The 25400-nt window shown below is 42.0% G+C and overlaps 1 long non-coding RNA gene across 2 annotated transcripts; it reads right to left on the bottom strand.

Annotated features, from left to right (window-relative positions):
* Positions 1 to 12: 12 nt before the first annotated feature.
* Positions 13 to 13100, bottom strand: LOC110151993 (uncharacterized). Of its 2 annotated transcripts, XR_011486160.1 has the most exons (5): positions 12905 to 13100; positions 11695 to 12418; positions 6774 to 6913; positions 4911 to 4970; positions 13 to 348 (listed from the first exon to the last, which is right to left on the bottom strand). It is a non-coding gene; the product is annotated as an uncharacterized lncRNA (long non-coding RNA). The 2 variants fall into 2 exon arrangements; XR_011486161.1 differs by lacking the exon at positions 6774 to 6913.
* Positions 13101 to 25400: the final 12300 nt, after the last annotated feature.

Raw genomic sequence — 25400 nt, 5'->3', positions numbered from 1 at the left:
ATAGCTTTTCTTTCCAAGGAGCAGGTGTCTTTTAATTTCATGGCTGCAGTCACCATCTTCAGTGATTTTGGAGTCCCAAAAATAGTGTCTCACTGTTTCCATTGTTTCCCAATCTATTTACGATGAAGTGACTGATGGGACAGAATGCCATGATCTTAGTTTTCTGAATGCTGAGTTTTAAGTCAGCTTTTTCACTCTCCTCTTTCACTTTCATCAAGAGACTCTTTAGTTCTTCACTTTCTGCCATAAGGGTGGAGTCATCTGCATATCTGAGGTTATTGATATTTCTCCCAGGAATCTTGATTTCACCTTGTGTTTCATCCAGCCCAGTGTTTCTCATGATGTACTCTGCATAGAAGTTAGATAAGAAGGGTGAGAATATACAGCCTTGATGTACTCCTTTCCCTATCTGGAACCAGTCTGTTGTTCCATGTCCAGTTCTAACTGTTGCTTCCTGACCTACATACAGATTTCTCAAGAGGCAGGTCAGGTGGTCTGGTATTCCCATCTCTTGAAGAATTTTCCATAGTTTGTTGTGATCCACACAGTTAAAGACTATTCAATGAAGCAAAAGTAGATGGGAGGAATATTCTATTTAAGGAATGGGCAGAGTTTCTGGGAATTGGGCCTCCGCCTGCTTTTTGACCTTTTATGGTTATCCTGTGAACTATCATTGTGCCTTTGGGTGTGTCATTTAGGTGGTGTGTTAGAGTGAGAGTGTAATGAGGCTTAAGGTCAATTGGAAGTAGACTCTTCTGCCATCTTGGGCCTCGTTGGGGTTCTAACTAGTTTTTGTCATATCTTTTTTTTCTCAATGACTGTGTCATCCCCTCCCCCACCGCTTCTTTTAATGGTTGTGCCCTGCCCGCTTCCTTCTGTCTTATTGTGATCCTTTAGAATATTGAGAATGTTGTCTTCTAAGGAGTGATGTGGCTTGGTGCCAGAGGAAGAAAAATTGATCTTTATGGTTGAGCAGGTTCTTCCATTGAGGTCTGGTTAACAAAGGGCTCACTGGAGAGGAGGGAGATGGCCAAAATGGGCAGAGGAAAAGTTTGCATTTAATTTTCCTGTCTTGCCTTAAACTGTTGAGTTTTTATTTCATCAGCGCCTCTCAGGAGTTACTGCGTCCCACCTATTCTGAATGTGTGGGCAAGAGGGATCAGGAGACAGAGTGACTGAGAGAAATAAAATGTGAGGAGAACAGAAGAGTGGGTGAGATCAGAGGGCAGTGTGGAGGATGGGTGTTTTGCAAAGAGATGGTAAGAATGAAAATATAAACAGTGAAAGTAGCAGATGGTAAAAAACAAAGTGAAAGAAAGTTAGGATCTCTTGGGACATGAAGGACTAAAGATAGAATAGGAGAGGAGCCCCTGATCAGTATGAAAAGGGAAGGTTTGTCACTTGGTCGTGTCTGACTTTTTGTGATTCCCATGGACTGTAGTCCACCAGGCTCCTCTGTTCATGGAATTCTCCAGACGAGAATACTGGAGTGGGTTGCCATTTCCTGCTCCAGGGCTCATCAGTATAGTGAGGGTATAAAAGGGTGGAAGACATGACCTAGGGAAAGACTTGATGCTGAGAGAGAAGGGCTGGAGCGGGGACAAAGTGAGCAGAGGAAGAGAGGGTGGCAAGGTAGTTTGGCCACCAGAAGTGGGGCAGAGTGGGGATAAAGGGTGTGTCACGGATTCAGTGGTGGGAACCTGGAGGACTGAAAGAGAGGGACACAGGAAACACGTCAGAAAAGTTGAGGGGCAACAATGTGCAGAGGGGCAGGACAGCAGAGGTGGATAAACAGACAAACCAAATGAAAGGGAAACATGAAGAAGTGAGGGGGTGGAGATATGGACCCAAATGAGTGCTGAGCTGTTTGTTTATGCATGACTAAGTTGTGATGTATTTGATTTGTGGCTTTGGACTCTAAAAAATATCTTTTAAAATTATTCTGATAAGGATTGAAAATTTCCTGTCTGTATGTGTGCATTTTGTAATTGTTTGTATCATAGTAGAGCTTCCATTTGCCATCCTGTTCAGGGAACAGTGACTAGACTCAGACAGCTGTGGGTCACCCCTTCTGCTTCCTGGTGTGGAATATAGGACAGGGAGACTGTTGGAGCCAGAAATGACATCTGTCACCATGCCTCTCTCTCACTTTTAAATAAGATGGAATGAACAGAGAACATTTCAAGTGAGTTCTTTTATTACCTACCTTGATACTAGAATCAGAATATATGTATTAAATTAGAGAAATATTTTAGTGTGTTTAGATTCACACAGAGAAGAAAGGAAACAAATTGGTCAGTTAGAAAACACTAACTGCTCTAATAATTTTCACCTGTCACTGGACACACGTAGCAGAATGGGTCTGTGTTTCATGGAACATTACACTCAAAGGATAAAGAACAAAGTTCGATCCAGCCTTAACCCTGGACCTCAGAGTACTCCATCTGCAGAGCCTAATGAAGGTACCAGACCCAGGCCGTCCCTGCCCAGCTCTCTGCACCCTGCCCTGACTTCCCACTTGAGCCCTTGATGCTTGCCTTGCAGCTCCTCCAGGATGTGGGAGGAATAAACACTTCCATTTCGCTTTCCCTTGCAGTCTTCTGTTGAGTTGTGACATAACGACCAATACCGAGGACCTTGACTTAACAAATGTTCGTGTAACAAAGTCACAACAGTGGTATTAGATACATCTAACAAACATACAAACACACGAAGAACTAAAGAGCTTCTTGATGAAACTGAAAGAGTGACAAAGTTGGCTTCAAACTCAACATTCAGAAAACTAAGATCATGGCATCTGGTCCCAGATGCCAGATGGTCACTTCATGGCAAATAGATGGGGAAACAATGGAAATGGTGACAAACTTTACTTTCTTGGGATCCAAAATCACTGCAGATGGTGACTGCAGCCATGAAATTAAAAGACGCTTGCTCCTTGGAAGAAAAGTTATGACCAACCTAGACAGAATATTAAAAAGCAGAGACATTACTTTGCCAACAAAGGCCCGTCTAGTCAAAGCTTTGGTTTCTCCAGTAGTCATGTACAGATGTGAGAGCTGGACTTTAAAGAAAGGCTGAGAGCCAAAGAATTGATGCATTTGAACTGTGGTGTTGGAGGAGACTCTTGAGAGTCCCTTGAACTGCAAGCAGATCCAACCAGTCCATCCTAAAGGAAGTCAGTCCTGAATATTCATTGGGAGGACTGATGCTAAAGCTGAAACTCCAATACCTCGGCCACCTGATGCAAAGAATTGACTCACTGGAAAAGACCCTGATGCTGGGAATGACTGAAGCCGAGAAGAGAAGGGAACAACAGAGGATGAGATGGTTGGATGGCATCACGAACTCGATGGACATGAGTTTGAAGAAGCTCCGGGAGTTTGTGATGGACAGGGAAGCCTGGAGTACTACAGTCCATGGGGTGGCAAAGAGTTGGACACGACTGAGCAACTAAACTGACTAACTGAACAAACATACAAAGATTTAGCAGCAACTTGACATGACTTCTGTTAGACGAAAGGAAAGGAGGGAACACTTCCCAACTCAATTTATGAGGCCAGTATTACCATGAGACAGTATGAGACAAAGGTATCAGAAGAAAAGAAAAGAAAAAGATAACTACCAACTAAATCCCACATGAAGAAGCAAACATTCTTAACAAAATATTAGCAATAAAAATCAGCAAGAGACAAAAAGAATTGTATGCCATGATCCAATCGGGTATATTTGAGGGATAGAAGGCTATCTCGAATTTCAATCAGTGGCATCCAAACTGTTGACAGACAAAAGAAGAAAAATCAAACTGTCTTATCAATTGATTCAGAAACTGCATTTAACAAAAGTCAACAACCATTTATGATATAAACTTCAGAAAACAAAGAAGAGTGGGAACCTCCCTCAACTCAAGAGAGAACACCTGTAAAATCTTACAGCAAACACCATACTCAATGGTGAAAGACTGGATGCTTTTCCCCAGAGATTAGGAAGCAGACCAATATGTCCACTCTCAGCACTGCTATTGACATTGTTTTAGACATTCTAGCCAGTCAATTAAAGGAGAAAAGTAAATAAAACCTATAAGGACTTCCTTGGTTGTCCATCCAGGGGATAAGACTCTGTGCTCCTAATGCAGAGGGTCTGGTTTCGATCACTGGTCGGGGAACTAGATTCCACATGCCACAACTAAGACTTCATGTGCTGCAAGGAAAAGATGCTACAAGGAAGACTGAAGATCCTAGATGCCACAACCAAAGCTTGACATAGCCAAATTAATAAATACAAATAAATGTTTTAACAAACAGTGGTAAAAGCTACATGGAGAGAAAAGGATGTTAAAATTGTACACCCATCAGGAGAAGACAGTCTGGTTGTGGTAGGCCAAATGATGCACTCCCCCCCCCACCCCAATACTGCCCACATCCTCTTATCTAGAACATGTTGAGTACTACTTTAAGTGTCCAAGGGGAGTTTGCAAATGTGATCTAGTTACAATCCGGACACAGGCGATTGGATGAACTGGTAAATGTAATATAATTCCAAAGGTCCTTCTAAGAAAAATACAGATGGAGATAGAATCATCTTGAAGCCAGTGATGTGATGGAAGGTAAAGAGATTTTAAGATACCCTGGGACTCCCCTGGTGGTCCAGTGGCTAAGACTCCACACTCCCAACGCAGGGGACCCAGGTTCAATCCCCAGTCAGGGAACTAGATATCATATGCCACAACTAAGAGTCTGAATGCCTCAACTAAAGATCCCATGTACTTAAACCAAGAACTGGACAAAAAAATAAATATTAAAAAAAATTTTTTAATGCTACCTTGCTGCCTTCAAAGGTAGAGTAAGGAAACAATGAGTCAAAGAAAGAAAATAACATCTAGAAACAGGAAAGGGAAGGAAAAGTATTCTGACCTGGAGAATCCAGAAGCAGCACAGGGCTGAGGGTTCATTTTACAATCCTGGCCTCCAGAACTGCAAGAGAACAAATTTGGTGCTTTAATCCACTCAGTTGGTAGTGATTTGTTACATCAATAGGAAATTTAATGAAATGGAATATGTGAAAGGCAAAAGAATTTACAGGAATTTCTAGTAAACATATTAGGTGCCAGGGTACAGGAAAAACACAAAAAACTACTCCAGTTTTACAAATTACCGATTAACACATGGAAACTGAAATGTAAAATATAACACCATGTTCCCCCCAGAAAAAAAAAATATAAAACCATGTCTGAATGCTCAGAAAATTAAAACTAGAAAAAATAATGTGCAAATCTAACAAAACATGTACTTTTTTAAATGGTAAAGAAAGAAAGAAAAGATGACCTTTACTTTAGGTCATCTTAGAGAAATATACTTTATTCATTGATTGGAAGATACAACACAGAAACGATGTTAGAATGCCCCAAACTGACATACAGGTTTAATGCATTTTCAATCAAGATTTTGCAGATACAAACAAAATATTACTCTAAAATTAATATGGAAGTAGTAACAAATTATTAGTGACGAGGGGAAGAAAATGTCTCTTTCATGTTGGACATGTGATGTTTTCAATGGAGAGAGTAATGGCATCCAGACAGGGAGCACTGATGATCTGATAAGCACTTATTTTCTCAATTCAGTGTCACCCTAGACTCACTACAAATCTACTATTTCAATTTACTTAATGATATATTTCCAAAGATTTTAGATGCAAGTTGACATCTTTTCTTTTTCAAAATTATTATGTCTAATAATTTCTCTTAATCATGCTGCTACACTAACAAAGCTATACTTATAATCCTTCAATTTCTCAATATCTGTAATTTTTGAGTACCACTTTCCTTTTTTTTTTTTTTAATACCTGTGTTGGGTATTAGCTGCAGTGCACTCTCTCTAGTTGCAGCACTCGGGCTTTGTTACTCTGCATGTGGAATCACAGTTTCCTGACCAGAGATAGAACCTGTGTCCCCTGCATTGCAAGGTGGATTCTTAACCACTGGACCAAAGGAAGTCCTGTCTTTCCATTGTGAATTGACATAACCTCTCATATAGTTGTGATTATGGTAACTTTCTAATACTTTCGCTTTTCAGTTCATTTCAGTCGCTCAGTCATGTGCGACCCCATGAACCGCAGCACACCAGGCCTCCCTGTCCATCACCAACTCCCGGAGTCCACCTAAACCCATGTCCACTGAGTCAGTGATGCCATCCAACCATCTCATCCTCTGCTGTCCCCTTCTCCTCCTGCCTTCAATCTTTCCCAGCATCAGGGTCTTTTTTCCAAAGAGTTAATTCTTCACAACAGGTGGCTAAAGTACTGGAGTTTCAGCTTCAGCATCAGTCCCTCCATTGAACACCCAGGACTGATCTCCCTTAGAATGGACTGGTTAGATCTCCTTGCAGTCCAAGGGACTCTCAAGAGTCTTCTCGAACACCACAGTGCAATAGCATCAATCCTTTGGCACTCAGCTTTCTTTATAGTCCAACTCTCACATCCATACATGACCACTGGAAAAACCATAGTCTTGACTAGATAGACCTCTCTTGACAAACTAATGTCTCTGCTTTTTAATATACTGTCTAGGTTGGTCATAACTTTGCTTCCAAGGAGTAAGCATTTTTTAATTTCATGGATGCAGTCACTACCTGCAGTGATTTTGGAGCCCAGAAAAATAAAGTCAGCTATGGTTTCCAGTTTCTACTCTTTCTCTATGAAGTCATGGGACCAGATGCAATGATCTTAGTTTTCTGAATGTTAAGCTTTAAGCCAACTTTTCCCCTCTCCTCTTTCACCTTCATCAAGAGGCTCTTTAGTTCTTCACTTCCTGCCATAAGGGTGGTGTCATCTGCATATCTGAGGTTATTGATATTTCTCCCAGCAATCTTGATTCCAGCTTGTGCTTCCTCCAGACCAGCATTTCTCATGATGTACTCTGCAAAGAAGTTAAAAAAGTAGGGTGACAATATACAGCCTTGACGTACTCCTTTTCCTACTTGGAACCACTCTTTTGTTCCATATCCAGTTCTAACTGTTGCTTCTTGACCTGCATACAGGTTTCTCAAGAAGGCCAGGCGGTCTGGTATTCTTATCTGTTTTAGAATTTTCCACAGTTTATTATGTCCACACAGTCAAAGGTTTTGGCATATTCAATAAAGCAGAAATAGATGTTTTTCTGGAACTATCTTCAGGATTTCACAAGCTAAACAGTTTTATCACTTACTGGATCTGAAAATGCCACACACTAGTGTACCACTAACTGAGAATTCAGCTTGTTTTCTGTGGCCTTTAACAAGGGCGACCGAGGGGAGCTAGCCCATGTCCAAGGTCAGGGGCAGCAATCGACAGGAGTTACCCCAGGTAAAATGTCGGGGCAGTGGCCGAGAGGAGCTACCCCACGTCCAAGGTAAGGAGCAGCGGCTGCGCTTTGCTGGAGCAGACTGTGAAGAGATACCCCACATCCAAGGTAAGAGAAACCCAAGTAAGACGGCACTGAGAGAGGGCATCAGAGGGCAGACAGACTGAAACTACAATCACAGAAAACTAGCCAATCTGATCACACGGACCACAGCCTTGTCTAACTCAATGAAACTAAACCATGCCGTGTGGGGCCACCCAAGACAGACAGGTCATGGTGGAGAGGTCTGACAGAATGTGGTCCACTGGAGAAGGGAATGGAAAACCATTTCAGTATTCTTGCCTTGAGAACCCCATGAACAGTATGAGAAGGCAAAATGATAGGATACTGAAAGAGGAATTCCCCAGGTCGGTAGGTGCCCAATATGCTACTGGAGATCAGTGGAGAAATAACTCCAGAAAGAATGAAGGGATGGAGCCAAAGAAAAAATAATACCCAGTTGTGGATGGGACTGGTGATAGAAGCAAGGTCCGATGCTGTAAAGAGCAATATTGCATAGGAACCTGGAATGTCAGGTCCATGAATCAAGGCAAACTGGAAGTGGTCAAACAGGAGATGGCAAGAGTGAATGTCGACATTCTAGGAATCAGTGAATTAAAATGGACTGGAATGGGTGAATTTAACTCAGATGACCATTTTATCTACTACTGTGGGCAGGAATCCCTTAGAAGAAATGGAGTAGCCATCACAGTCAACAAAAGAGTCCGAAATGCAGTACTTGGATGCAATCTCAGAAACGACAGAATGATTTCTGTTCGTTTCCAAGGCAAACCATTCAATATCAAGGTAATCCAAGCCTATGCCCCAACCAGTAATGCTGAAGAAGCTGAAGTTGAATGGTTTTATGAAGACCTACAAGACCTTTTAGAACTAACACCCAAAAAAGATCTCTTTTCATTATAGGGGACTGGAATGCAAAAGTAGGAATTCAAGAAACACCTGGAGTAACAGGCAAATTTGGCATTGGAGTATGGAAAGAAGTAGGGAAAAGGCTAATAGAGTTTGGCCAAGAGAACGCACTGGTCATAGCAAAAACCCCCTTCCAACAACACAAGAGAAGACTCTACACATGGACATCACCAGATGGTCAACACCGAAATCAGATTGATTATATTCTTTGCAACCAAAGATGGAGAAGCTCCATACAGTCAGCAAAAACAAGACCAGGAGCTGACTGTGGCTCAGATCATGAACTCCTTATTGCCAAATTCAGATTTAAACCTGAATAAAGTAGGGAAAACCACTAGACCATTCAGGTATGACCTAAATCAAATCCCTTATAACTATATAGTGGAAGTGAGAAATAGATTTCAAGGACTAGTTATGATAGACAGAGTGCCTGATGAACTATGGACGGAGGTTCCTGACCTTGTACAGGAGACAGGGATCAAGACCATCCCCAAGGTAAAGAAATGCAAAAAGGCAAACTGGTTGTCTCAGGAGGTCTTACAAATAGCTGTGAAAAGAAGAGAAGTGAAAAGCAAAGGAGAAAAGGGAAGATATTCCCATTTGAATGCAGAGTTCCAAAGAATAGCAAGGAGAGATAAGAAAGCGTTCCTTCGCGATCAGTGCAAAGAAATAGAGGAAAAGAACAGAAAGGGAAAGACTAGAGATCTCTTCAAGAAAATTAGAGATATAAAGGGAACATTTCAGGCAAAGATGGGTTCGATAAAGAACAGAAATGGTATGGACCTAAAGAAGCAGAAGATACTAAGAAGAGGTGGCAAGAATACACAGAAGAACTGTACAAAAAAAGATCATGAGCCAGATAATCACAATGGTGTGATCACTCACCTAGAACCAGAAATCCTGGAATGTGAAGTCAAGTGGGCCTTAGAAAGCACCACTACGAACAAAGCTAGTGGATGTGATGGAATTCCAGTTGAGCTATTCAAATCCTAAAAGATGATGCTGTGAAAGTGCTGCACTCAATATGCCAGCAAATTTGGAAAACTCAGCAGTGGCCACAGGACTGGAAAAGGTCAGTTTTCATTCCAATCCCTAAGAAAGGCAATCCCAAAGAATGCTCAAACTACTGCACAATTGCACTCATCTCACACGCTAGTAAAGTAATGCTCAAAATTCTCCAAGCCAGGCTTCAGCAATATGTGAACCGTGAACTTCCAGATGTTCAAGCTGGTTTTAGAAAAGGCAGAGGAACCAGAGATCAAATTGCCAATATCCACTGGATCATCAAAAAAGCAAGAGAGTTCCAGAAAAACATCTATTTCTGCTTTATTGACTACACCAAAGCCTTTGACTGTGTGGATCACAATAAACTGTGGAAAATTCTGAAGGAGATGGGCATACCAGACCACCTGACCTGCCTCTTGAGAAACCTGTATGCAGGTCAGGAAGCAACAGTTAGAACTGGACATGGAACAACAGACTGGTTCCAAATAGGAAAAGGAGTACGTCAAGGCTGTATATTGTCACCCTGCTTATTTAACTTATATGCAGAGTATATCATGAGAAATGCTGGGCTGGAGGAAGCACAAGCTGGATCAAGATTGCTGGGGGAAATATCAATAACCTCAGATATGCAGATGACACCATCCTTATGTCAGAGAGTGAAGAGGAACTGAAAAGCCTCTTGATGAAAGTAAAGGAGGAGAGTGAAAAAGTTGGCTTAAAGCTTAACATTCAGAAAACTAAGATCATGGCATCTGGTACCATCACTTCATGGCAAACAGATAGGGAGACAGTGGAAACAGTGTCCGACTTTATTTTTCTGGGCTCCATCATCACTGCAGATGGTGATTGCAGCCATGAAATTAAAAGACGCTTACTCCTTGGAAGGAAAGTTATGACCAACCGAGATAGCATATTTAAAAGCAGAGACATTGCTTTGCCAACAAAGGTCCGTCTAGTCAAGGCTATGGTTTCTCCAGTGGTCATGTATGGATGTGAGAGTTGGACAGTGAAGAAAACGGAGTGCCGAACAATTTATGCTTTTCAACTGTGGTGTTGGAGAATGCTCTTGAGAGTCCCTTGGACTGCAAGGAGATCCAACCAGTCCATCCTAAAAGAGATCAGTCCTTGGTGTTCATTGGAAGGACTGAGGGTGGAGCTGAAACTCCAATACTTTGGCCACCTCATCCGAAGTGTTGACTCACTGGAAAAGACCCTGATGCTGGGAGGGATTAGGGGCAGGAGGAGAAGGGGACAACAGAGGATGAGATGGCTGGATGGCATCACCGACGCAATGGACATGAGTTTGAGTAAACTCCGGGAATTGGTGATAGACAGGGAGGCCAGGCGTGCTGCAATTCATGGGTTGCAGGGACCCATGCAAGGACATGACTGAGCGACTGAACTGTTTGCAGAAATAGAAAAAAACTTGCAAGAAGTCATAGCGAATCTCAAAGGACCACAAATTGAAAAAATACTCTTCAGTAAGTAGAAGGAATAAAGATGAAGGCCACCATTTTTAAAATTTCAAGCCATATCACAATATAATCCAGATGGTGTAGTACTGGTATAAACAAGGATTTATATACCAAGGGAAGAAAAAAGAAGGTACTAAGAAAAAACCATTTTCATGTATTTAAAATCTAATGACAAGAATGCTAAGAAAACCCAGTGGAAAAAAGACAGTTGCCATAACAAATGGTCAATCTATGGGTTAAACAATGAAGAGGAAACCTCACCTGCATCAAAAGTAAAAACATCTCTATGCCAAACCACAAAATGAACACAGTCAAACGACAAAATCTGAAGAATGAAGGCAATGAAAGTGAATTTCCAACTCTCCGGGATTTAGACTCATGTCACAGTTTCAAACAGATGATGGAATAGCACACCCTCTATTACTGATACCTGATTCTGAACTTTCCATCTCATTTCCAATCAAGATTTTGAAGTCAGTGCCTCACTCACTTAGCTTCAATTACCTTAGAACAAATTTCCCTTTTTAGGTCTACTTCCAGATTTTACCATGTACTGTGCATGTTAATACCTGACTTCCTAGGACAGCTTCTTAATCCTGGTTGACAGAGAGCAGACTGCACACCCAGAAGAGCCCGAGGCAATCCCTGCTGCCCGAGAGCACTGAGACCCCTTCTCAAACCCGTGGGTGTGAAGCCCTGCCCAGGGTGGTGTCCTCCACACAAGGTCCAGGCCACTGGGTCATGGGGAGACGGGATCTAAGTGGAGATGACAATCCCTGAGGGAAGTTCCCTGGTGAGTGTGCATGTACAGGTGTCAGGAAGGATACTTCAGAGTCAGAGATGATTAGTAAGTCCAAAGAAGGGCATTTCAGGAAGGACAGACTGAATCAACTGAGAATATGACTTTACCTGAGAAAGACCCATTCCTGTTTTCTTTCCTTTTTTCCTCCTCTTCCCAGCTTCTTCCTCAGACAATGTAAGCTTTCAGAAGTTGATCTTGCAAGTGGAAAACAGGCTGCTAAGGCTTAGGATCAACATCCCCCCTCCGTTTGCCACAACCACAAAAACAGGAAGACCTCACTATGTGGAACAGTCCTTTACCGTCCACTGTCTCAGGTGGGATTTCTGCCTTCCTATTTCTTCCCTCACACCTGTCCTGCCCCCTCTGCAACTTGTTTCTCCTCTTGCTGCTCTTCTCCCCACCCCCACCCTTCCAATTGTCCTAAACATCTATACATCTCTTTCTCCAACTCTGCTCCCTCTCTGCCTTCTAGTCACACCGCGTCTCTCCCTCTTACACTCTGGGGCACTCCAGGTGTCTATCCTTACTTCCCCTTCTCTTCTAGTCAGCACCTATCCCTGTTTCTCTCCTAGGATCACCCCTGTCAGCTCTCCTACCGCAGGCACAGGGCCGCTGTCTTCTTGTCTCCCAACTCCTGGAGATCCCACGCCTTTGTCCATTTCTCTTTCACCCACCCGCTACTTTAAGGGCTAAATCTATTTCATTTTGCCATCCCTTTGCAATTGCCTCAGCCATCCTGGGCGACCCTGTCGGTTCTCTCATTGTTTTCCACTTCTGAATTTGCCTTTCACTCTCAGTCACTGCTTCTTCTGATCCCACTCGCCCCTGCATCTACAGAAATGATGAGTAAATGAAAACGCCCGTCTATCAAAAGAGCACATGTTCCAACAAGACGGACTCGTGACGGAAAAACACTGGGTGTCACACGTCCAGCCCAGGGGTGAGGAAAACGGACTGACCAGGACGGGAGGCCTGCGGGGCAGAACGATCGGCCTGAGGAGACGCGAGGGCAGAGAGGCTGGGAGCGAGGGGGTCTCGGGGGCCGGGCGGGGTCTCCAGAATCCCAGGATCGGGGAGAGGACGCGGCTTCTCCCGGGAGCCGGGCTGTCGAAGCGGCCTCCAGGGGCCGACAGGGTGAGGCGGTGGAGGTGGGCGTGCCCGAATCCACCTAGCGCCCGGGGACTTTACAAGGCACAGGCGTAGGTACTAACGGTTAAGTTTAAAGCAGGAAAATATCCCGAAAGGCGGTGTCTCCGGGGTCGAAGACCGAAAAGCAAACGGCAAGGATAAGCCTCACAGCGATTTCGAATACTCGACCTGCAACGGCGGCCCCTGGGTTTATTTCGGGCGGAGGGCGGGGTATTGGGATATTACTTGCGCAGAACCACCCGGACCCTGAAGATGGACATGGCGAGAGCGGGTTGGACGGCGAAGCGCGCGGCACACGTTTACACTAGGAGCAAAAAACTCAATGGCTGCCCGGTTCCCTTCTCTCTCAGCCTTCCGCTTCCGCAGGAAACCTGCGCACGCGCGGATTACGAGGCGGAGCTTCCGGGTCGGGAGCTGGGCGGATCGCTGCAGGCGAGGGGCGGGGCGAGGCGCGTCCCTCGGCGGGGCTAGGCGCGTCCGGCTCGGCAGAGCGAGAGCAAGGTGGGGCAAGGGCCAGGAAGGTCCTTACCAGTCCTGTGAGGCCCCATAAATTACAGCCTGTTTTTTAAAATCTGTTGCCTTTATCATCTGAATACATACCATATTCTTCTATAATTACAATATGGAAATGTCTATGAACAAAATAAACTTTTTGTCATACGTTGAGGAAAGAACGGTGGTAGTAGTGAAAGTCGCTCAGTCGTGTCCGACTCTGCGACCCCATGATCTGTACAGTCCGTGGAATTCTCCAGGCCAGAATACTGGAGTGGGTAGCCTTTCCCTTCTGCGTGGGATCTTCCCAAGCCAGGGATCTAACGCAGGTCTCCCGCATTGCAGGCGGATTCTTAACCAGCTGAGCCACAAGGGAAGCCCCTGTTAGTAAGATTCATCCACTGTTTTAGCAACAACATCTAAGCAGCCAGGGTATGGTCAGTGTCTGGGGACAGACTGAAAAGCCTGCAACCCGTGCATACCTATGATTTCTTCTTTTAGTGTGTGTTGGCTGCTGGACAGTTCTCTTCTTCAATTCTTCGGGTTTAATTTGAATTTTATACATTACTTTAATAACGTGTGAGATGAGTGCAATTGTGCGGTAGTTTGAGCATTCTTTGGCATTTTCTTTCTTCGGGATTGCAATGAAAACTGACCTTTTTCAGTCCTGTGGCCACTGCTGAGTTTTCCAAATTTGCTGGCATATTGAGTGCAGCACTTTCACAGCATCATCTTTCAGGATTTGAAGAGCAATGGAAGGCCATAAAAAGTCATTTTATAAGGTCACTCCTCAACCCCTCCCCCACACACAATATCAGTAATCTTATTACTATTTAAATCATTCATGTGCTGGGGTAGAAAAAATTTAAGGCTACTAACATATTTAAGATATAATTTCAACTGTTAAAAAGCACAAAGCTTATTTATGAGATGATGTTTTGTAATAAAATCATGAAGTTGCATATCCATGCACACATGTGTGCACATGTAAACACACAATTGACTGAAATGAAGAGTTGCCTCTTGACACATTTTTAAATCTTTTTCTCATTATCACTTTTAGCCGTATGTATTTCAGCATCTCTGGGGCCATGAAAATGAATCAACTGTGTTTAAGTTTGTCAGTATTACATTTTTTTTAAAGCTTGTTTATTTGTTTAGGTTATGCTAGTCTTTGCTAGTTTGTGTGGCTTTTTCTAGTTGCACTGAGCAGGAGATACTCTGTAGTTGTGGTGAGTGGGCTTCTCACCCCAGTGGCATCTCTTGTTACAGAGAACAGGTTGTAGGTGAACTAGAGGTGCAAAGCTTCCCTAGTTGCAACACACGGGGTCTGTAGTTTTGGCTCACAGGCTCTCGGGCATGGGCTCAGTAGTTGTGGTGGATGGGCTTAGTTACTCCTGGGCATGCGGAATCTTCTCGGACCAGGGAGATCAAACCCATATCCCCTGCTTGGCAGGCACATTCTTATCCTCTGTACCAACAGGGAAGTCTCAACTCTAATACCATATTAGTTTAAAAAAAAGAAAAAGTAGTATATGTATAAAAAACATAAATAGAACACTTTTGAGTCCAATCTCTATAAAATACCTATATTCAAAAATAATATGAGGGCCTCTCTCATAGCGCAATGATAAAGAATCCACCCACAAATGCGGAAGACATGGGTTCTGCTCCAGGATAATGCCACATGCCTCGGGGCAACTAGACCAAGTGACATAACTACTGAGCCTGTGCTGTAACACCCAAGAGCCCAAACTACTAGGTCTACGTTCTGAAACTACTGAAGCCCAAGCATCATACAGCTATGCTCTGCAACATGACACCACAAGAATCCCAAGAACCACGACTAGAGAACAGCCTCCACTGCTGCCAACTAGAGAAAAGACCAAGCAGCAACCCAGAACACCTAAATAAATAATTTTTCTAAAAAAATAATGATTTTACTCTTAGTTAATTTTAGGTATGTAGTTATTAACAAAAACCAAAATTTATTTGTTAATTCCACAATAAAACAATGAACCAAGGTTAGTAAAGTTGGGGACTTCCCTGGCAGTCCCGAGGTTAAGACCTCACACTTTCATTTCAGGAGTTTCAGGTTCAATCCATACTCATGGAACTAAGATTCTGCAAGCTGCATCATGTGACAAAGAAGACAAAAAAATATTAGTAAACTTGGGTTTCATAGTGAAAAATAGATGATGGAATGAAAAGCCCCCTAGCCCTGAGGTCTCTTTCTGAACTTTCCATTCCATTCCCAAACACCAAGATTTTCAAGGAAGTCCTAATTTAGTTTTAAATGTATTATAAATGGTCAGGACTGATTTCCCCTTATTCGCCTCTTTTCCAGATTTTACCACGTATTGTGAGTGTTAATACCTGATGTCCACATGCAGCTTCTTTACCCGGGTTGACAGAGAGCAGACAGCATATCCAGATGGGCCCTAAGCAATCCCTGCTGCCCAACAGCACTGAGACCCCGTCTCCAACCCATGGGTGAGAAGCCCTGCCCAGGACGGTGCCCAGGGAAGCCTCCTCACAAGGGCCAGGTCACTGGGTCATGGGGAGGCAGGATCTAAGTGAGGACAACAGACCCTGAGGAAGGCCCCGGGTGAGTGTGCACGTGCAGGAGTCAGACAGGACACTTCAGAGTCAGCCACAATTAGAAAGTCCACAGAAGGGCAATTCAGGAAGGACAGACTGAGAATCCACTGAGAATATGACCTTACCTGAGAGAGAGCCATGCCTGACTCCTGTTCTTTCCTCTTCCAGGTTTCTTCTCAGGCATCCTGCAGAGGTTTATACTGAAAGTTGAAAACATGCTGTTTAATGCCTACAATCAACATTACCCCTTCCTGAGCCCAAACCACACATGCAGGGAAGCCCTCTCCGTGGGGAACAGACAGACTTCTGTGGTCACTGTCTCAGGAGGGACTCAGGACAGGCAACTCCCGCACAGAGACCAACACGGGACTTTCCCACACTTTCCCTCGGATCACACTCCCCTCCTGGTGAGGCCTCATGCACACAGCGACAGGGAGCACCTATGCTGACCCAACAATCCCCTTCAGGTCACAGAGCAGGCCCTGGTCCAGCCCCACTCTGAGCAGAGTGGCCTCCTCATCCCTGGGGCTGATCTCAGTCTCAGAAGTGGAGGCTAACAGCCTTGGTGCTCAATGCAGGATCTAGATCAGATTTGCTGCACTGTGAACATACTTGGGACTAGGACCCGTGCAAGTATCTGAGGATGTCTGATAGGGTAGGGGTTACCATACATGGTTTTGCAAAATGCTTCATGGATCTCATGGGAAACATGGGTTGAACACCACTAAAGGTGGCAAACCCAGCCCACCTCCTTTCTTCTTTTCCAGCCTTACTGAGCTAGAACTAATGAAATAGATATGTGTATACTTACCATGCATGATGTGACCAACCATTTGACAGATGTATACACTCTGGAATATTTATCACAATCCAGTCATCAACACATCCATCAACTCCCAGTTTCCATGTTTTGTATGGTGACAACACTTAAGATTTACTCTACTGGCAAATTTAAAGTATGTGGTAACACAGAAGAATTTACTACAGTTAGAATGCTGCACATAGCTCGCCAGAACTTACTCATTTTACAACTCAAAAGTTCATACCTTAACATCTCCCCACCTTCCCCAACTCCTAGATCCAGAAAACCACCATCCTATTGGCTGTTACTGACTTTCACTCTAGTAGATTCTACATGTAAGTGAGATCATACAATAGCTGTCTTTCTCTGCCTTAGTTCACTTAGCACAATGTTCTCTACATTCATCCAGGTTATCCTAAGTGACAAAAATCTTCATTTTTTTATGGCTCATTAATATGTCATCTACTACTCCTTCACTGACTATTCTAAAGCCTTTGACTGTGTGGATCTCAACACACACTACAGACACTCAACACACACTGTGGGAATTTATTAGAGATGGGAGTACCAGAACACCTTACCTGTCTCCTGAGAAACCTGTATGCAGATCAAAAAGCAACAGAACTAGAAACGGAACAACTGGCTGCTTTAAAATTAGGAAAGGAGTATGTTGTCATTCGGCTTATTTAACTTATATGCAGAGTGCATCATGAGAAATGCTGGGCTGGATGAATCAAAAGCTGGAATCAAGACTTCTGAGAGAAATATCAACAACCTCAGATATGCAGATGATACCATCCTAATGGCAGAAAGTGAAGAGGAACTAAAGAGCCTCTTGATGAGGGTAAAAAGAGGAGAGTGAAAAAGCTGGCTTAAAACTCAACATTTAAAAAACTAAGACCATGGCATCTGATCCCATCAATTCACGGCAAATAGATGGCTAAAAACTGGAAACAGTGGCAGATTTTATTTTCTTAGGCTCCCAAGTCACTGTAGATGGTGACTGTAGCCTACGACAAACCTAGACAGCAGATTTAAATGCAGAGACATTGCTCTGGTGACAAAGGTATGTGTAGTCAAAGCTATGATTTTTCCAGTAGTCATGTGCAGATGTGGGAATTGGACCATAAAGAAGGCTGAGCACCAAAGAACTGATGCATTTGAATTGTGCTGGAGAAGACTGTTGAAGCATCCCTTGGACTGCAAGATCAAAACAGTCGATCGGAAAGGAAATCAACCTTGAATATTCATTGTAAAGACTGATCCTGAAGCTGAAACTCCAATACTTTGGCCACCTGATGCAAAGAGCTAACTTACTGGAAAAGACCCTGATGCTAGAAAACATTGAAGGAAAAAGGAAAGGAGACAGAGAGGATGAGATGGTTAGATAGCATCACTGACTCAGTGGACGTGAATCTGAGCAAACTCCAGGAGATAATGGAGGACAGAGGAGCCTGGTGTGCTGCAGTCCATGGGGTCGCAAAGAGTTAGACACAACTTAGCAAGTGAACAACAAAAAGCAGCAGCTTGCAGAATTTTATTTCTCCAACCAACTATTGAATTCCAGCCCCTGGGGAATAAAAGATCAGTCTAACCACTGGATTGCTACAGCATTATCTAGGTGATTTATTTATAAGATATAAAGATTTAGTCATGGAGAGGCATAATGCATTACACCCTATTTGGCAAAAAAGTTCTCATGGCCTTGCCTAGCTGCACAGTGGCTGTGAAATTAAGAATACACATTGCTATGTATTTAAAGCTATCAAAGGAATGAAGAAAGTCATTACACTGTAGTGATCTGCACTGTGAATTTATATGTGGATAGAAAAATGAATGAAAGAACTGAAAATAGCAAGAAAAAACTACTTCATGTCTCTGAGACAAACTTTAGTTCAAACATTGAAATAATAATTTAAAATAATTTCACAACTATAAACCTTTTGTATATCTCTCAGGTTCAGATAGGGTGGTATGAATGACATCCTAAAATAGATTTCTTTCATTTACCTACTTTCATGCTAGAATATTTATATTAAATATTTATATTAAAACTTAAGAGACTCATTTTAGCTTAAGATTCGGAAAAAAATCTAAAGGGAAACAAGTCTGTGAGTTAAAAAGAAAAAAGGCCTCATTTAATTTTAAACTGTCATTTGGGACAAGGAAGAGACCGGTCAGGGGTTACATGGGGCATTTTACACTGAGGATAAAGACAGTGAGTTGGTATATCTCTTTCAACAATTTTCCTTGACTACCTTGTTATTTGGAGCTTCCAAGATGGCTCAATGGAATCTGCCTGCCGATGCAGGAGGCACAGGTTTGATCTCTGGAATGCTAAGATCTCCAAGAGAAGGCAATGGCAACTCACTCAAGTATTCTTGCCTGGGAGATCCCATGGACAGAAGAGCCTGAGGCTACAGTGCATGGGGTCACTGTAGGACACTGCCTAATGACTGAAGAAATTCTCCATGGTGGGTGGTAAAATTTCATTATTTGTCAAATAAGAGAAAAAGTCATGAACACTGATCTTTTCAAACAATTTTACTGAGTGCTCCAAGCACAAAAAAGGTGGTTTTTGTCTTTAGTTGTGACATTGTTTTATTTTTTAAATATTTCACATGCCTACTATATTCTTATTTTCTCTTCATGTAAATCAAGGAACACAAAGAGGACATGAAGGGATCTATCTATTGGGTGCACATTCACTGATGCATGGCAAGGTTCACCCGGTGTTCAAAAGACAAGACAGGCCCGAGATGGTGTCACTGCCTCCAGGACACCAAATCCACACTTCATTGTAGTGTCTCTCCTCTTTAGAATCATGACCAGGAGGCACTGAGTCTGGAATTTACAGGTGGACAGTAGTGAAATAATCTGCAGGGTAAGACTCTGGCTGCATTCTCCCCCACCCTGAAATAGGAAATCAGACCTGAAGCTATGCCCTTTTTTTTTGGTTTGCTAATAACCTTCTTGTCCCATCCAGTTTCTACCTGTGAAAGCTTTCCCTTTTGTATAGCTCCTTTGGCCACCTCGATTAACTAGATGGGATGTTTCCAGTTGCATGAATCATTCAAGATACTCAATTATCTTTAAATTTACTAAGTTAAATTTTTGTACTTTTTTTTTCCCTTTGGCCCTGCCTGGCATCTTGTGGAATCTTACTTCCCTGACCATGGATCAAATCCATGGGCTCTGTGGGGAAGCATGGAGTTCTAACCAGTGGGTCGCTGGGGATTTCCCCAAGTTTTGCACAAAATACACTGATAATTCTTTGCTATGCTATTTTCATTACAGCTGTCTGAAGTGTGTGGAGAAGTAACTCAAGAAAGGGTGTGGAGAGTAACTGAAGTGCAAATTATGAACATGTAATCCCCAAACTGCATGTTGTTTGGTTCCATCATGGAAAGAAATTATCATAGATTCTTTCAACCCTAAGAGCCAAATGCTGCATTTTTAGCTTCTGTTACAAAGTACTGGCTTCCCTGGTGGCTCAAACAGATAAAGAATCCACCTGCAATGCAGGAGACACAGGTTTGATCCCTGGGTTGGGAACATCCCCTGGAGAAGAAATGGCAACCCACTCCAGTATTCTTCCCTGGAGAATTCCATGACAGAGGAGCCTGGTGGGCTACAGTTCATGGGGTCGCAAAGAGTTGGACACGACTAAGCTACTAACACTTTTCACTTTCACAAAGTACTGAGGTGGGATAAAATTGTGTAGTGGGAGGAACAAAAGTCATCCAGGGCTGTGACAAAAGTGACTACATTTTATTAATCAAGACAGGAGACCCATGATACATTCTGAAAAAAAAAAAGTAGCAAATGGTAATAGCAGAAATTAAATGTGAACTATACACATATATATATACGATTTGACTTTTTTTGATTAAAAGCCACTCAGAAAACTGCTCTCTTGATGGTCAGACGGTATGGCACACTGTCCAAAAACACACTGTGGTCTGTGTGTGGAAGGGTACCCTGAATAGAGTGAGCATGATAAATCATGTCATAGCTTTACAGTATTCTCTGCCCATTCCTGACGCTAATTCATACACCACTGAATTTGATAATTCTGTGTCCCCATTATCCAAGGAAAGATTGATATAAATTAACTAGACCTAATGAAGTCAACCCCTTTATCTCACTGATTGCTTTTCAGAGACCATCATGAAATACCTGTAAGCAAGCTGTAAAATAAAACAAAACGCTTTTGAAACATCTGCAAGAAAAGTCATAAATAGTAATGTCATCTTCTTAAGAAAACTCAAGTAATTAAACACTTTACACACTGAAGACAATGGGCTATTTCTACATGTCTTAACTTTCAACATATTTAACATACATATGCTATAACTTTCAATATATTTAATATAATTTTTCTACACTATGTAATATCACAGACTGAGGCCAGAGAACTAAAGATTTATTTGTTCCTAATATGAATTGTCTTAGTGTAGTCTGCTGTAAGAACTGGTCCAAAAGTTTGACAAATTCATTACACTTGAAAAGATTCTCCAAAATACGAATTTCTTGGTGAATCTTAAAAACATATGGTTTCTTAAAGTAGTTTGACATTCAGTCTATCTGTAGTTTCTGACTTGCATGAATTACTTCACTATGCACAAGGTCTGAATATTTGATGAAAAGCAATACAACATTTATTACCTGTGCAAGCCTGCTCTCCAATATAAATCCTTTCATGTTCCATAGTTTTGATCTTTGGCTAAAACTTTAGCATACACAACTTCTTTAGAAAATTAATTATTTTAATTGGAGGCTAATATTGTGGTGGCTTTTGCCATACAATAACATGAATCAGCCACAGGTATACATGTGTCCCCCCAATCCTGAACTCCCCTCCCACATCCTGCCTCACCCCAACCCTTTGGGTTGTCTCAGAGCACTGGCTTTGAGTGCCCTGCTCATTGTATCAAACTTGCACTGGTCATCTATTTTACATATGGTAATACACATGTTTCAGTGCTATTCTCTCATCCCACCCTCGCCTTCTCCCACATAGTCCAAAAGTCTGTTCTTTACATCTGTGTCTCTTTTGCTGTCTTGCATATAGGGTCATTGTTACTGTCTTTCTAAATTCCATATATATGTGTTAATATACTGTATTAGTGTTTCTCTTTTTGACTTACTTCACTCTGTATAATAGGCTCCAGTTTCATCCACCTCATTAGAACTGACTCAAATACATTCTTTTTAATGGCTGAGTAATATTCCACTGTCTATATGTACCATAGCTTTCTTATCCATTTGTCTGCTGATGGGCATCTAGGTTGCTTCCATGTCCTGGCTATTGTAAACAGTGCTGCGATGAACATTGGGGTACACATGTCTCTTTCAATTCTGGTTTCCTCGGTGTGTATGCCCAGGAGTGGGATTGCTGGGTCATATGGCAGTTCTATTTCCAGTTTTTTAAGGAATCTCCACACTGTTCTCCATAGTGGCTGTACTAGTTTGCATTCCCACCAACAGTGTAAGAGGGTTCCCTTTTCTCCACACCCTCTCCAGCATTTATTGTTTGTAGACTTTTAAAAAATTAATTAATTTTAATTGGAGGCTAATTACTTTACAATATTGTGGTGGTTTCTGCCATATATTGACATGAATCAGACACGGGTGTACCTGTGTCCCCCATCCCAAACCCCGCTCCCACCTGTTTGTAGACTTTTTGATGCCAGCCATTCTGACCAGTGTGAGATGGTACCTCATTGTGGTTTTGATTTGCATTTCTTTGATAATGAGTAATGCTAAGCATCTTTTCAAGTGTTTGTTAGCAATCCGTATGTCTTCCTTGGAGAAATGTCTCTTTAGTTCTTTGGCCCACTTATTATTGGGGTGTTTATTTTTCTGGAATTGAGCTGCATGAACTGCTTGTATATTTTGGAGATTAACTGTCAGTTGTTTCGTTTGCTATTATTTTCTCCCATTCTGAAGGCTTCCTTTTCACGTTGCTTATAGTTTCCTTTATTATGCAAAAACTTTTAAGTTTAATTCAGTCCCATCTGATTCTGTTTTCATTTCCATTACTCTGGGAGGTGGGTCATAGTGGATCTTGCTGTGATTTAGGTCAAAGAGTGTTCTTCCTATGTTTTCCTCTGAGAGTTTTATAGTTTCTGGTCTTACACTTAGCTCTTTAATTCATTTTGAGTTTATTTGTGTGTATGGTTTTAGAAAGTGTTTCATTCTTTTACAGGTGGTTGACCAGTTTTCCCAGCACCACTTGTTAAAGAGATTGTCTTTTCTCCATTGTATATCCTTGCCTTCTTTGTCAAAGATAAGGTGTTCATAGATGTGTGGATTTATCTCTGGGCTTTCTATATTGTTCCAATGATCTATATTTCTGTCTTTGTGCCAGTACCATACTGTCTTGATGACTGTAGCTTTGCAGTACAGTCTGAAATCAGGAAGGTTGATTTCCTCCAGTTCCATTCTTCTTTCTCAAGATTGCTTTGGCTACTCGAGGTTTTTTGTGTTTCCATACAAATTGTGAAATTATTTGTTCTAGTTTGTGAAAAATACTTGTTTTCCAAAGAAAAGCAGTCATCAAAAGAAAAAAATACTTCTTTTCCAAAGAACTAAACAGATATTTCTCCAAGAAAGACATACAGATTTCTAACAAACACTTGGTAGCTTGATCAGGATTGCATTGAATCTATAGATTGCTTTGGGTAGATTTGCTTTCACTATATTGATTCTTCAAATCCATGAACATGGTATATTTCTCCATCTATGTGTGTCATCTTTCCTTCATTAGTGTTTTATAGTTTTCTATATATAAGTCTTTCTGTTTCTTTAGGTGAATTTATTCATGAGTACTTTATTCTTTTCATTTCAATGGTGAATGGGATTGTTTCCTTCATTTCTGATTTTTCATTGTTAGTATATAGGAATGCAAGAGATTTCTGAGTATTAATTTTATATCCTGCAACTTTACTATATTCATTGATTAGGTCTAGTAATTTTTGGGTGCTATCTTTAGGGTTTTCTATGTAGAGGATCATGTCATCTGTAAACAGTAAAAATTTTACTTCTTTTCCAGTCTGGATTCCTTTTATTTCTTTTTCTTCTCTGATTTCTGTGGCTAGGACTTCTAAAACTATGTTGAACAGTGGTGGTGAGAGTGGGCACCCTTGTCTTGTTCCTGACTTTAGAGGAAATAGCATGCACAACTTTTGTGTGGTTTCTTTGCAAGACATGTATTTTTAAGTCTAATACACTCTGAAGTCTTCAGAAAGCCCTTGCTGACACAGTTCCATGACTTCTCTTCAATATGGACTCTTATTACAGATACTTCAACTCAAGGTGAAACTCTTTCCACACCAATTGCGTCTATAAGGCATTGCTCTAGTATCATCCCCAAACTGTGCTATTTCACAAAACTCCTTCCTACAAACATATTTTTGTGGCTTGTCTCCAGGATATATATTCCTACATACCTAGAGAGTGAGTAGTAATTGTAAAAACTGCCATAGTCATTGCATTTCTAAGTATAAAATATTTGATGAATCCTAAGTTTAAGGCAGCACCTAAAAGACTTGCCACATTGCATACACTTGTAAGGATCTCCCTCGTATGGATCATCTGATGACTGGTGAGATATGAGCCCTGAGTAAAGGTTTTACACACTCCTTATCACTTGTCAGCTGTTCCTTCAGAATGACTTCTTCACTGAATCTTAAATTCAGCCTGTTGTCTAAAAGCCTTGACACACTTATTACATCAACATAGCTTCTAGGTATTATAGTATCAATTTTTTCATGAAGCCTAAATGGAAACACCTGACAAAAGCCTCACCACAACGATTACATTTGTAAGGTCACTTGCATATGGATCACCTGATGTCTTTTTAGGCCTGAATGCTACCTGATGCATGTGCCCCACTCATTCCATTTTCTTTCTCTCCATTATGGACTTCCTGATGATATGACTAATGAGACTTGTATTGAAGCACTGGTCACATATATTACATTTACATCCTTTCTCTCATATACAGGTTACCTTATGATCCCCTTAAGATTTACTGCACTCTAAATGTATGGCTTCTTCCCAGTATGATTTTTTTTCACGATTTTTAAGGTTTGAACGCCTTCTAAAACATTTGCCAGAATCACTAAAGCACTGGCCTCTCGCAGGCAGGAGAGCGAGCTTGAACTGGGTCACACCACTATGCCTGCAACACACACATACACCATTCAGAGGGCTCATCCAGAGGCCGAAACTTGCCTCCTCTCACAACTCTCCTAGACCCCCAATAGCTTCCTCTCCACTTTCCACATTTTGTCACCGCTTTTCTGTGCTCTGTTAAGCAACAGGGCTAAACAGCAGAGACCACTGGGCCTGGGCATCACACAGAAACACACAAGCCACAAATGCAAGGGCACTGGACACTCAGTATGGAGACCAAGAAACTGGCCCTTCTGGGAAAACATGCCAGGAACTGGGGATATCCCAAAGTTTTAAAGGTCCTTGAGATTTGGCTCAATTGGGCTCATTGAGAAGTCACAGAGAAAGGCCCCAATCTCACTGCCACCTGTTGTCCCTGACTGAGCTAACTGGAAGATACACCAGCCCTTTAAGGAAGTGGGCCTCCTTCATAGACCCTTGGATTTCAAAGCTTCTGGCCACTCTAACCTGAGTAAAATCAGTATCCCCCACTTTGACTAGATAAACCACTGAAAGCAAAGACTTTTGCGACTACAGCCTTCATTATGAAGTCTCCCATTAACAAGATTATCAATCCTCACAGGCTTC

Source organism: Odocoileus virginianus, unplaced genomic scaffold, assembly GCF_023699985.2.
Source record: "Odocoileus virginianus isolate 20LAN1187 ecotype Illinois unplaced genomic scaffold, Ovbor_1.2 Unplaced_Scaffold_24, whole genome shotgun sequence".
NCBI lineage: Eukaryota > Metazoa > Chordata > Mammalia > Artiodactyla > Cervidae > Odocoileus > Odocoileus virginianus.
This window is presented reverse-complemented; position numbering and strand designations above follow the sequence as displayed.